Source organism: Notolepis coatsorum (genome assembly GCF_963971535.1).
Source record: "Notolepis coatsorum genome assembly, chromosome: 2".
Classification (NCBI taxonomy): domain Eukaryota; kingdom Metazoa; phylum Chordata; class Actinopteri; order Aulopiformes; family Paralepididae; genus Notolepis; species Notolepis coatsorum.
This window is the reverse complement of record NC_140166.1, coordinates 87679455-87692736: the sequence shown is the minus strand read 5'-3', so window position 1 is coordinate 87692736 and position 13282 is coordinate 87679455.

Genomic DNA, 13282 nt, shown 5'->3' with positions numbered 1-13282 from the left:
CTTGAAGGTGGTCCGAGTGACATTAAGCTACGAGGATAAGGTCATGGACACTTACGCCGTCCTTGACGACGGGTCAGAAAAGACTCTCCTCCTCGCATCCGCTGCAGCCCAGCTGGGTCTGCGGGGGAGCGAAGACACGATGACGATTCGTACTATAAGAAGAGACCTGAAGACAATAAAGGGTGAGAACGTCTCCTTCACTATCGCAGCAAGCGGGCAGCCAGAGAGGCGGTATATGATCACTAACGCTTTCACCAGCCAAGACATAGGCCTGTCGCGGTACACCTACCCCATCTCCAAGCTGATGGAAAAATACGTGCACCTGCGTCAACTACCTATACCGCTCATAGATGGTGCCACCCCGACCCTGCTCATAGGATCCGACCACGCACACCTCATCTTCCCAACGGACCGGGTCCACATTGGGCCCAGAGGCTGTCCAGCAGCAGTCGAGACCCGCCTAGGATGGACACTACAAGGCCCCCTCTCCAGGTCTCCCAACCGACCAGCAGCCACTCGCTGCCTCCACTCCAGAGTGACAGAAGAAGACACCACCCTCTTACAGCACGTCGAGAGGCTATGGACACTAGAGACAATGCCCTTTAAGAACGAAAAGAAACACATTCGTTCCAAGGAAGACATTTATGCCATAGCCCTCCTCGAGCAGGGGACAAAGAGAGTCAAAGTCAATGGAGTGATGAGATACGCAACTCCACTCTTGAGGCGAGAGGGTATGCCCACCTTCCACGCCTCAAAAGAAGCGACGGAGCGATATCTACTGAACACCGAGCGGCGCCTAGCCAGAGACCCCGCTCAAGCCACTGTGTACCGCGCTGAGATTGACAAGCTAATCACAGCGGGACACATAAAGAGAATTGACATTCAAGAGGCCGATCAGACGACCGAATCATGGTACGTGCCCCACCACAAGGTCCACCACAACGGCAAGGATCGTATTGTGTTTAACTGCAGCTACCAGATCGGATTACAAAATCTGAATAAAGAGCTCTTGCCCGGCCCAACACTCGGCCCCTCTCTACTAGGCGTGTTGCTACGTTTCCGCCAGAACAAGGTGGCCATCAGCGGCGACATCAAAGGGATGTTCCTGCAGGTGCGACTAGTGGAAGAGGACAAGCCCCTGCTGCGGTTCTTATGGAGAGAGAGGATCGGGGATGAGCAACCATCCATCTATCAATGGGAAGTCCTCCCTTTCGGAACCACATGCAGCCCATGCTGTGCTACGTTCGCACTGCAAAAACATGTCGCAGAGGACCCAGCAGCTGACGAGGAGGTCCGACAAAGTGTAGAGAAGAGTTTCTACGTGGACAACTGTCTGCAAAGCGTCTCGACGCCAGAAGAGGCCGAGGCCCTCCTACTCAAGCTCCGCGCCTCCCTGATCAAAGGCGGCTTTGATCTCCGGCAGTGGGCCAGCAGCGACCCTCAAGTACTGCGCAGCCTCTCCCCAGAGGACAAGGCAGCAAGCAGCGAGACCTGGATGGCGACCATCCCAGGTGAAGCCCAAGAAATGACATTAGGACTAGTCTGGCGCTTCAAAACAGACTCGCTCCATTATAGACACACACCCCTGACCAAGGAGCAGGGAAGGTCGATTTCACTACCGACCACCAGACGGAGTGTATACAGAACACTCGCCAGACAATATGACCCGTTGGGATGTATTCTACCTTACACCACCAGGGCAAAGATGATTGTACGAGAGCTGTGGGACAAGGACCAGGGCTGGGACGACCCCATACCCGACCACCTTGCTTCCAGATGGAGAGAGTGGGAAACAGAACTCAACTCGCTCCCAGGTGTCAACATACGCCGCAGCTACTTCCCACCCACAGTGCGGCTGGAGACGTGCCAGATGGACCTGCACGTCTTCAGCGACGCCTCCGAAGTAGCCTACGGTTCGGTGGCCTACTTGCGGGCCCGAGAGGAGGGAGGAGAAATACATACCGCCTTCATCCTGGCTCGTTCAAGAATAGCCCCCCGCAAGCAACAATCGATCCCGCGTCTAGAGCTCTGCGCAGCCCTAGTAGGAGCGCAACTCGCCACGTTAATCCAACGTGAACTCACCATTCCGGTGCAAAGAACAATCCTGTGGTCAGACTCCATGACCGTACTCACATGGATCCAGTCCGATTCGTGTAGATACAAGGTCTTCGTGGGAGTCAGAATCACAGAGATCCAAGATTTAACTGAATCAGCATGCTGGAGGTACGTGGACACAAAACAGAACCCAGCAGACGTCATCACACGGGGAATGTCCCTGGATGATCTCACACGTCACAATCTCTATAGTGACGGTCCCGAGTTCCTCAAGCTCCCGGAAGAAGAGTGGCCTAACCCCACCCCACGGGAGGCTAGTCAAGAGGAGGCAGAGATGAATCTATGTTCTGTGGGTTGACACACACACCAGTCCCCACAGATCCCAACATAGACGACTGCCCTACCCTTGAGAGTGCGCAGTTAAAAACATTCCTGTGGCACCACCCTGAGGTTCCCTCCACTACTGACATTAATGCAGCTAATTACGAAGAAGCAGAACTCCTTCTACTACAGCGAGCCCAAAGAGACTCGTTCCCCGACGAGCTAGACTGTCTGCAGGGATCAAAGCCAGTCCCGTCAGACAGCAGACTGCTCCACTTGGCCCCTGAGCGCGACGCCCATGATCTCATCAGAGTGGGTGGTCGTCTGAGAAGGGCCCCGGACTTAACGGATGACGTCAAGTTCCCGATAGTTCTCAACAGCCGACACAAGGTCACAGAGCTCATCATAAAGAAATACGACGAGGACGTGCACCACGCTGGGGCAGAGAGAGTCTTCGCTGAGATCAGACGTCGCTATTGGATACTGCAAGGAAGAGAAGCAGTACGACGCTTCCAGCGGACATGTCTAGACTGTCGCAAGTGGCGAGCACAGCCCAGTATACCCAGGATGGCTGACCTACCCCCCTGTCGCCTCCGACTCGGCGACAAGCCCTTTCACTCCACCGGTATGGACTGCTTCGGCCCGCTGTATGTGAAGAAAGGAAGAGGGACGGAGAAGAGGTGGGGTATTGTATTCAAATGCATGACCACCCGAGCGATACACATAGAACTCCTTCCAACCATGAGCACGGACTCATTCCTTATGGCCTTCCAGAGATTCACAGCGAGGAAAGGAAAACCGTCTATATTATTGTCTGATCACGGGACAAACTTCAAAGGCGGAGAAAGAGAGCTGAGAGAGAGCTTCCAAGCTATGGGCCCAGAACTTAAGACCCACCTCGCTCCCTCTCAGATTGATTTCCAGTTTAACCCCCCGAACGCCCCTCACTTCGGGGGAACTTGGGAACGAGAAGTACGTTCAATAAAGACAGCCCTGTACGCCATGCTTGGGGCCCAGACCGTGGCGGAAGAAGTCCTCACGACAGTCCTCACGGAGATCGAGGGAGTATTGAACTCAAAGCCCCTCGGTTACGTCTCAAGTGATGTAGCAGATGTCGACCCAGTCACCCCCAACACTCTCTTGATGGGGCGGCTGGACCCCGCGCTCCCACAGACAGTGTACAGACCTGAGGAAGCGAACGGCCGAAGAATGTGGAGGTACAGTCAAGTATTGGCTGACAAGTTTTGGAACAGTTTCCTCCTCCACTATCTACCGTCTCTACAGACCCGCCAGAAATGGGTAAAAGAAAGAGACAATTTGACGGAGGGCACAGTCGTCATGATTATAGACCAGTCACTACCCCGAGCTATGTGGCCGGCCGGCCGCGTAAGCAAAGTGATCACTGGTGCCGACGGAAAGGTCAGAGCGGCAGAAGTGCTCGTCCAGGGACGGACATACACCCGACCCGTGGCGAGGCTGATAGAGTTGCCAAGGCTACCTGATTCCCTTGATGACGACCATGACCCACTGACTTTGTGAATTGCCCTACTCCTCACAACGGACATTGAGTAGTGGACAAGACGGTTAATCTGTCTCTGCTTATCTAATTAGGTGCGGACTAATTAGGAGGCGGCTGTTACAAAGGGTCAGATTAAACCGAATATATATATTTATTACTTGAGATATATTGTATAATATTTGTATATCGTCTGATATCCCTTGTATATTCTTTGTACATATACACGGAATATCCCTTTACCTAGGTACAGGCCAGACCATAATATTCATTCTCCTATTGGACAGCGACCCCTAGGCGCCAACGACCATACCCCCAATGTCGAGTTCAAAGCTACCGCTAAGACATGTCTCAACATGCCCAGGTTTGCGCAGTAATATGAGACAGAACTGAGGTTGGCACTAGATTATTCACCCTACGTATAAATACGTCGCAGGTGGATACAGAAGCACTTAGCCTAAAAGTGACTTAGACCAAAACGTTGAAGCCTTCACCACGATACAACGTGCCGTGAAGTGGGCCCCCTTTGCCCCTAAATAGAGCCTTGAGAACCGCGTGCGAATTGATAGCTAAAGTGTCAGAGTTTAACGCTGTATCGTCGAGTTCGACTTATTCTATTGTAAAGTAATAGTCTATTATGTATAGTGTATCGTGCGGCTACCGTTCTACAGTGACCAGCATTACCACCGGTTCGTCGTACCGAGCTAGTGCACTTATCCAGGCTGGGCGGCCTAACCTCGTGCCGCCATCCGAGGAGTCCTAGACGAGAACCGTGTGGATATGTACACCGGAGAACCTACACCGACGAATGCAGAGCCTTTTCCGGCTGGATTATATTGCTTTGGTACTGTGGCTGCTGGAGCAGAGAACCGTCTACCCCACTGCTGTGTGGGATCTACCCTGTGAGGAGCACCGTCGAGCCCGCCTCTAGGACCCACAGAGGCTGGCTAGCTTTCATCCATGCTGCCATGCATACCGGAGTATAGCTGTTGCTTTGTCTACGGACAAAAGGATTATTGCACCGTCTCCTGTATCTGGAGTCTCTTTATTCCTCGTTGATCCAGACTTTTGCTCCCGACAATTCCTCTCCCCTGCTGGCTTACAACCGGAGGGAACCCCCTTAGTATCTCCAGCTGACTACGAGTGTGCCTTATATAATTCTTATGCTACAGGTGGTATTAATTATACCCATCTTAATATGCTCATGGACTTACGCTCTTGACCTACTTAAGTGTTCTTCGCCATATAAGCGCAATTCATAATTCTCAATATTGTAACCTACTATTGTATTGCTGCTCTGCTAATAAATACTTCTAAATATGACTTTCTTTGTTAAGCCGTATTATTGTGTGGGTGTTCACCATATATACCGTGTACTGTATGGCCAGTAATTAAAGTACATAACTAAGTAGTGGTTTAATGATACCATACTCTCAATACAGTCAGGGAATTGTACCCCTCAGTTACACATATAATAAAAATAATATGATAAAAATAAAATAAATCATATTCTCAAAATAAACTGACGGGCCAGAAATTATTGCTGGCGGGCCAATTATGCGGGAGCGCATATTATACTACATAGCACCTGGCGCGAGCTGTTTGTTATGAATAGGCCTATGAACCAGTGCCATTCTATTTAATCGCATTGATAGGCCTTACGTGCGAATCTGTTGCACCATCTACACCCTCACACAACTCTGTCGCTTTTTCGGGAGTGGGGAACATAGAACCTTTTTTTTTGCGGGAGCGGGGAACATAGAACCCGGGGAACATAGGACCCTTTTTATCGGGAGCAGGTAACATAGAACCCGGGGAACATAGGACCCGGGGAACATAGACATGCTCCCGTACTCGTCAATGTGGCCGGCGGGGAGCTAACGTTGTTAGCGTGAGCTCCGTTAGTTGAGTCTCTCGAGTAAAGTAATGGTGGACATTCCGGAAGTAAAAAAACTAATAAGAGCTTCCGATTGGTGGTAAGAACAGCAGAGGTGGGTGCAAGCGGTGTGACGTAATTGTCAGAATCGACTGTCAATCAAAATTGTTCTGTTGTGGTCTACCTACCTGACATGCATTGCAAACTCATAAACAAGTCTTGAGCAAGACAAGTTAGGTTATGAAAGCCAGTGAGTATTGTATGACTCAGACTTCAGCAATAATCATGATTGAGCATTATAAAATAATACACATATGGCATGGTGGAATACCATAAAACATATTTCTTGATGATATCAGTGAGCACAATTTGTAACACAAAAAGAGAGACGTGTAGCCTATTTATTTATTTAATATTTTATTTATAAATTTTATTATTATTTTATTTGTTGCCATGCAACTGTTTGTTTGAACTTCTGTTAGCCTTTTGCTGTAAAACAAATTGTTTTAATAATTTATTTTTTTATTTTATCTTAAATTTGTTGTTGATTATAAAAAGTATAATTCAGACACATTTAAAACATAAGAAATAATATTTATTTATATTTATATAAAGTTATATAAAAGAATAATAAAGCAATGTCGATTCTGTTCTTAATTGATTGTATTTTTTTCTTGCAAAATAATCAAAAATAACCGATAAGAGTATCGATAAAGTACTGAACCGTTAAGCAGTATCGATAAGAGTAGTAGTATCGATAAAATCCTAACGATACCCATCCCTAATTAGAATATATATGGGGCATTAAATGAGACATATAACTCAATTAGTATTGATGTGGCATCTGTTAGACCCACGTTTGATATTCTGGAAAGTTGTGAAAGTTTTCTGTTAATCTGGTAAAGTGTTGGTTCAAGTTTCAAGTTTCAAGTTTCTTTAATAGTTGTCATACAGAAGTACAGAATACTTTTATACAAAATGCTTCTTACTGTTACGCTCCAGAGACTGTGCAAGACAAGATAAGTATGAAATAAAATAACATAGTATAGCATGTAAATGAGAAGTAAAAAAATTTGGTCACAGTGTTCAGTATAGACATATGTACAATGTTCGATGCAGAATAGACGTAACTGAGTTACCATATAATATACAATACTATGCAGTGTACTAATATACAATACTATATAGTGCAAGGCAGAAATGGGATGAGGTGCAATTTAGGTACAATTTACAGTAGGTGTACGAGTTGTAGTGTAAATCCTTTATCAATAAATATAAAGTGTGTTTGTGTGATCTAAAGTGTGGAGAGTGGGTGCTGCAGTGTGTTGTTTGTTTAAGTGAGTGTGTGCGTGTGGGTGTGTGTGCTGTGTGCATTTGATGGTTGTTGCATAGTGTTTATTGTTCGTTTAGCAGCCTGATGGCCTGGGGATAGAAGCTTCTTCTGAGTCTTTCTGTGCTCGCCTTAAGACTCCGGTATCGCTTGCCTGACCGCAGCAGTTCAAAGAGCCAGTTGTTCGGGTGGCTGGAGTCCTTGATGATTCTCTTAGCCTTCCCCCTGCACCGCTTGTTGTAAATGTTCTGGAGGGTGGGAAGCCCCCCTCCAATTGTGCGTTCGGCTGAACGTGTCACTCTTTGTAGTCTGCTACGGTCTTGTGCAGTGCTATTCCCAATCCAGGAGGTGATGTTGCCAGTCAGGATGCTCTCTATTGTACATGAGTAGAAGTTCCTAAGGATCTTCTGACTGACTTGGAACTTCCTTAGGCGCCTGAGGAAGTAGAGGCGTTGTCGTGCCTTCTTCACAACACTGTCAATGTGTGTGGTCCATGTCAGGTCCTCGGATATGTGGGCTCCGAGGTACTTGAAACTGTTCACTCTCTCAACCGGTGCCCCGTCGATGCTGAGGGGGCTGTAGTCCTTGACCCCCGACCTCCTGAAGTCCACAATCATTTCTTTTGTTTTGCTGACGTTCAGGGAGAGGCAGTTCTCCTGACACCACTGTGACAGATTCTCTACCTCTTCCAGGTAGGCCCTCTCGTCGTTGGCAGAGATCAGGCCCACCACTACTGTGTCATCAGCAAATTTTATGATTGTGTTGTTGTTCCGCTGTGCCACGCAGTCATGTGTGTACAGGGAGTAGAGGAGGGGGCTCAGAACACAGCCCTGGGGGGCCCCTATGTTGAGCGTGATGGATGAGGAGGTGCAGTTGCCTGCTCTTACCACCTGGGGTCTGCCTGTCAGGAAGTCCAAGACCCACTGGCAGAGGTCATAGTTCAAGCCCAGGTCCCTGAGCTTGGCTATGAGTTTGGAGGGGACTATGGTATTGAATGCTGAGCTGTAGTCGATGAACAGCATTCTCACATAGTTCCCCTGCCTCTTGTCCAGGTGTGATGCTGCTGTGTGCAGCACATGGGCTATGGCGTCCTCCGTGGACCTGTTGGGGCGATATGCAAATTGCAGGGGGTCCAGGTTGATGGGGAGGGAGGAACAGATGTAGCCCTTCACTAGCTTCTCAAAGCACTTCATGGCTATGGAGGTGAGGGCTACAGGGCGGTAGTCGTTGAGGCAAGCGGGCGTAGATTTTTTGGGTACAGGGATGATGGTGGACTTCTTCAGACAGGTGGGGATGACAGCCTGTTCCAAGGACAGGTTGAAGATGTCAGTGAATACCGGGGCCAGTTGGTCGGCACAGACTTTTAGGACGTGGCCCGGGATGCCGTCCGGTCCTGCTGCCTTCCTGATATTCACTTTTTTAAAGGTCCGCCTCACCTCATGCTCTGTTACCCTGAACACTGAGTCTCCATCAGCAGACCCCCCCCCCCCCCCCATTGCCGTGGTTTGTAGGCTGGTGTTGTTATTCACAGCCTCAAACCTTGCATAGAAGGAATTGAGATAATTTGCTAAGGAGATGTCACTGTTCAGTTTGAGGGAGGTGCCTTTGTAGTCTGTCATTGTTCTGAGGCCCTGCCACATACCTCTAGAGTCAGCCTGTTCAAACTGAAGTTCAACTTTATCCCTGTAACGCCGTTTTGCCTCTATTACTGCTCTCCTGACGTTGTATCTTGCCGTCTTGTGTTCTTCCATGTTGCCTGTCACCAGCCCGGTGTTGTAGGCTGATGTGCGCACTTTCAGAGCCTCACGGACGGATTTATCTACCCAGGGCTTTTGATTTGGGTATATTCTAATTGTGGTAGAGGGGATTGTTTCTTCTACCACAGTACAGACAAAGTCAAGCACCGTTTCAGTGTATTCGTTAATATTGGCTGTGTTATCACGGAATACACTCCAGTCTGTGCATTCACATACATTGGTTGTATTGGATTTAGGCAGAGCTAAATGCTAATGTGGCTAATTTACACTTTTGTACATGAAATACAGCCCAAAAACCTTAACCTTTGTGCCTCCCTGGGACTGCTGACACTCATGGGGCTTAAGAGATGAAATGATACATCATGTTTAAAGCCATATAATTAGGGATGCTCGATATTGGCTTTTTTACCGATACCGATATACCGATATTGTCCAACTCTTAATTTCCGACACCGATATCAACCGATATCACATTTTAATGCCGATATCGGCCGATAATATCGGTAGGCCGATAATATCGGACATCCCTACATATAATTTTAACTGTTTACTATTTAAAAAAAAAAAGAATTCCCCATGATTAACATTAATAGCCTAATCTCAAGATATCTGTAACAAATTACAAATATTTCCGAATTCAAGTTTCAAGTTTCTTTAATAGTTGTCATACAGAAGTACAGAATACTTTCATACAAAATGCTTCTTACTGTTACGCTCCAGAGACTGTGCTAGACAAGATAGTATCAAATAACATAGTATAGCATGTCATTTAGAAGAAGAAAATGAGGTCACAGTGTTCGGTATAAACATATGTACAATGTTCTGAGTTACCATATAATATACAATACTATGCAGTGTACTAATGTACAGTACTATATAGTGCAAAGCAGAAATGGGATGAGGTACAATTTAGGTACAATTTACAGTAAGGTGTACGAGTTGTAGTGCAATCCTTCATCAATAAATATAAAGTGTGGGGAGTGGGTGCTACAGTGTGTTTGTTTAAAGTGGGTGTGTGCTATAAAGTGTGTGGAGTGGGTGCTACAGTGTGTTTGTTTAAAGTGAGTGTGTGCGTGTGGATGTGTGTGCTATGTGCGTTTGGTGGTTGTTGTTGTGTAGTGTTCATTGTTCGTTTAGCAGCCTGATGGCCTGGGGATAGAAGCTTCTTCTGAGTCTTTCTGTGCTCGCCTTGAGACTCCGGTATCGCTTGCCTGACCGCAGCAGTTCAAAGAGGCAGTTGTTCGGGTGACTGGAGTCTTTAATGATTCTCTTAGCCTTGCCCTTGCAACGCTTGTTGTAAATGTTCTGGAGGGTGGGGAGCCCCCCTCCAATTGTGCGTTCGGCTGAACGTGTCACTCTTTGTAGTCTGCTTCGGTCTTGTGCAGTGCTATTCCCAAACCAGGAGGTGATGTTGCCGGTCAAGATGCTCTCTATTGTACATGAGTAGAAGTTCTTAAGGATCTTCTGACTGACTTGGAACTTCCTTAGGCGCCTGAGGAAGTAGAGGCGTTGTCGTGCCTTCTTCACAACACTGTCAATGTGTGTGGTCCATGTCAAGTCCTCGGATATGGTGGACGGATTTGTCTACCCAGGGTTTTTGATTTGGGTAAACTCTCATTTTGGTAGTGGGGATTGTTTCTTCCACCAAAGTACAAACATAGTCCAGCACTGTCTCCGTGTAGACATTAATGTTATCTGTGTCGCGGAACACATTCCAGTCTGTGCAGTCAAACGCAGGCTGGAGCGTCTCCTCTGACGTCAAATCCCATTTCTGCACCTCTCGCGAGACTACAGGAGTACTTTTGATTCTCTGTTTGTACATTGGTGAAAGAAAGATGGACGCGTGATCTGATTTACCAAAGCCACTATCAGAATGAGCCTTGTAGCCACCTTTAAATTGCGTGTAACAGTGATCTAGGATGTTACCGCCTCTGGTGTTGCAAGTCACATGCTGATAGAAGTCAGGTAATACCTTTCTCAGATTGGCGCTATTGAAATCACCCAGCACTAAAATGGCGGCGTTAACGTTCGCCGATTGTATTCTATTTACCTCGTCGTGGAGTCTGGAGAGCGCGACGTTGTTACTGGCTTGCGGTGGAATATACACTCCTACAAGGATGATCGCCGTTAACTCCCTCGGGAGGAAGAAAGGACGACACTTGATGGTTATATATTCCAGGTCTGGGCAGCAGTGGTTGGATAATTCCTTCACGTTAGTTGGATCGCTCCAATTGTTGTTAAACATGAAGGCAATACCTCCTCCACGTTGTTTACCGGACTCTGCTGTACGATCCTTGCGGTGGATAAAGAAGTGTTCGGCTGGTTGGATTGCGTGGTCTGGAACGTCCGGCGTGAGCCACGTTTCGGTGAAGCAGAGAACGTTGCAGTCTCTGACGTCTCTTTGGTATTGAATCCTTGCTCGGATGTCATCCAGTTTATTGTCAATTGATTGTACATTGGCTAGCAATATACTGGGCAATGGCGTTCGGTGGCGTCTGGATTTCAGCCTGTTACGGAATTTTAACCACTTATATTCGTGTTCGTTTGATACCAAGTCCGTTTTTATTGAAAAAATTCATATTCATATTCATCATATATCTATACATTTTAGACACCACCCAGTCTGGTGATGATGCCTACAAGTCGCCAGGGTGAAATGACAGATAGACACAATAAAAAAAGATTTTATTTTTTTTGTGTGTGTGTTTTTTTATTTATATTTAACTACAGTTCGATAGTTGAAGAACATATTTAGTACAACAGCGAACAGATATAATAACTCATATATATAACAGTTTGTGCTCTCCACAGAGGAGAGGTGGGGGCTGGGTTCATTTTTGCATCTGAATAGAGCTGCGCGTTGGGATTCAGATTCACTGAGCCAGGTAAAGGCATTCACACAGAGAGAGTCATTAACGTTAACAATGGACGCATTCAGGTGAGGGTAGTTGTCCACGCCCCGCCCCCCCCCCAAACTAGCTGAAGTGTGAACATCTTTGAGAGGCATTTTCTCCCCTTGAGTATTCTAGACAACAGACTGTTTTACAAGATTTAAATGAATATATGATATTCAAAACATTCTCAGATTTCAAAGTATGACACATCATTTGAAAGCTTACATTCTGTACTTTCACAATCTGGAAAAATCTGGAAAATGAAAATGGAGACATGTCGGCACAAACCCTGGACTCGGTCACATTACAGCGTGTGAAAACCGGACAAAATCCCTGTGAATAAGAATCTGCCATTATAAAAAAGAAAGGTTGACTATTTCGGTCAGAAATAGCGGTCAGAAATAGCCGTTAGTAAGCGTTAGTAAGCACCGGTTAGTACTAATCTATTACTAAAAGGTATGTATTGTTTTTTTTTGGTGTAATTATTCTGTTTATTTATCGATATATGATGTGAAAATTAGGGAAGAGATATTTTTCTTTTTTTTAGACTTGCGTTTTATTGCGTTTTTATTGCGTTTTTATTGCGTCAGAGAGTTTCAAATCATAATCTTTTGACATAATGAAAATATATGTAAAATGAAGATATGGTCCCAATTTCATGAAATAATAATAAACACAGACACCGCTGTGCTCACACAAACACACAAAAAAAGTTAAAAGAGATAGAATCGGTACCAGGGTAGCACAAGACCCCGCTGAAACACACTTTACAAATGTTTGCTTATAATTATTTTTTTAAGTAATTCAAAAACAAAAAAAGGACGATAAAGTTGTTTAATTGACGGGAGAAAAGTTGCTAAACTCATCATGTGTTGTGATGGGACTGGAAGAAGTCTACGGGGCTAAAGACGTAACCGGATATGACGCCCCCACATTGTGCAAGTGGAGAATAGCAAAGGGTGAATCACATCTATCTATGATAATAGCAACAAAAACAGTTATTACAGAGTATATTGTCAATAAGCAGTTGTAAGCAGGTTTGACATTCTGTGTTTACATTCTGGAGTGTTTGTTGTTGGCAGTGATATAAAGGTTGCTGGTTAAAATCCCTGGATTGGCTGGAAGGATCTGTGCTGGAGAGGTGACCGAGTGTAGCACTCCACGTCCTTAAGATGCCCTTGAGCAAGGTGCTGAACCCACAACTGCTACAGTGGTGCTACTCTGTCTCCCCAGTGAGAATGTGTGTGTGTGTGTGTGTGTGTGTGTGTGTGTGTGTGTGTGTGTGTGTGTGTGTGTGTGTGTGTGTGTGTGTGTGTGTGTGTGTGTGTGTGTGTGTGTGTGTGTGTGTGTGTGTGTGTAACCTTCCCTCCCCCTGCACCCTCTCTCCCAGGCCACTGATGTAATTAGGAATATGTACATTTACCTTCTGCCCATGAGTCCAAATAACCAGAGAGTTCCAGCTGGTCCAAGTTCTGACCACACAAGGTCTGTTCCACACTGGTTCCCAGCACATCCATATACGTTACCTGGCGT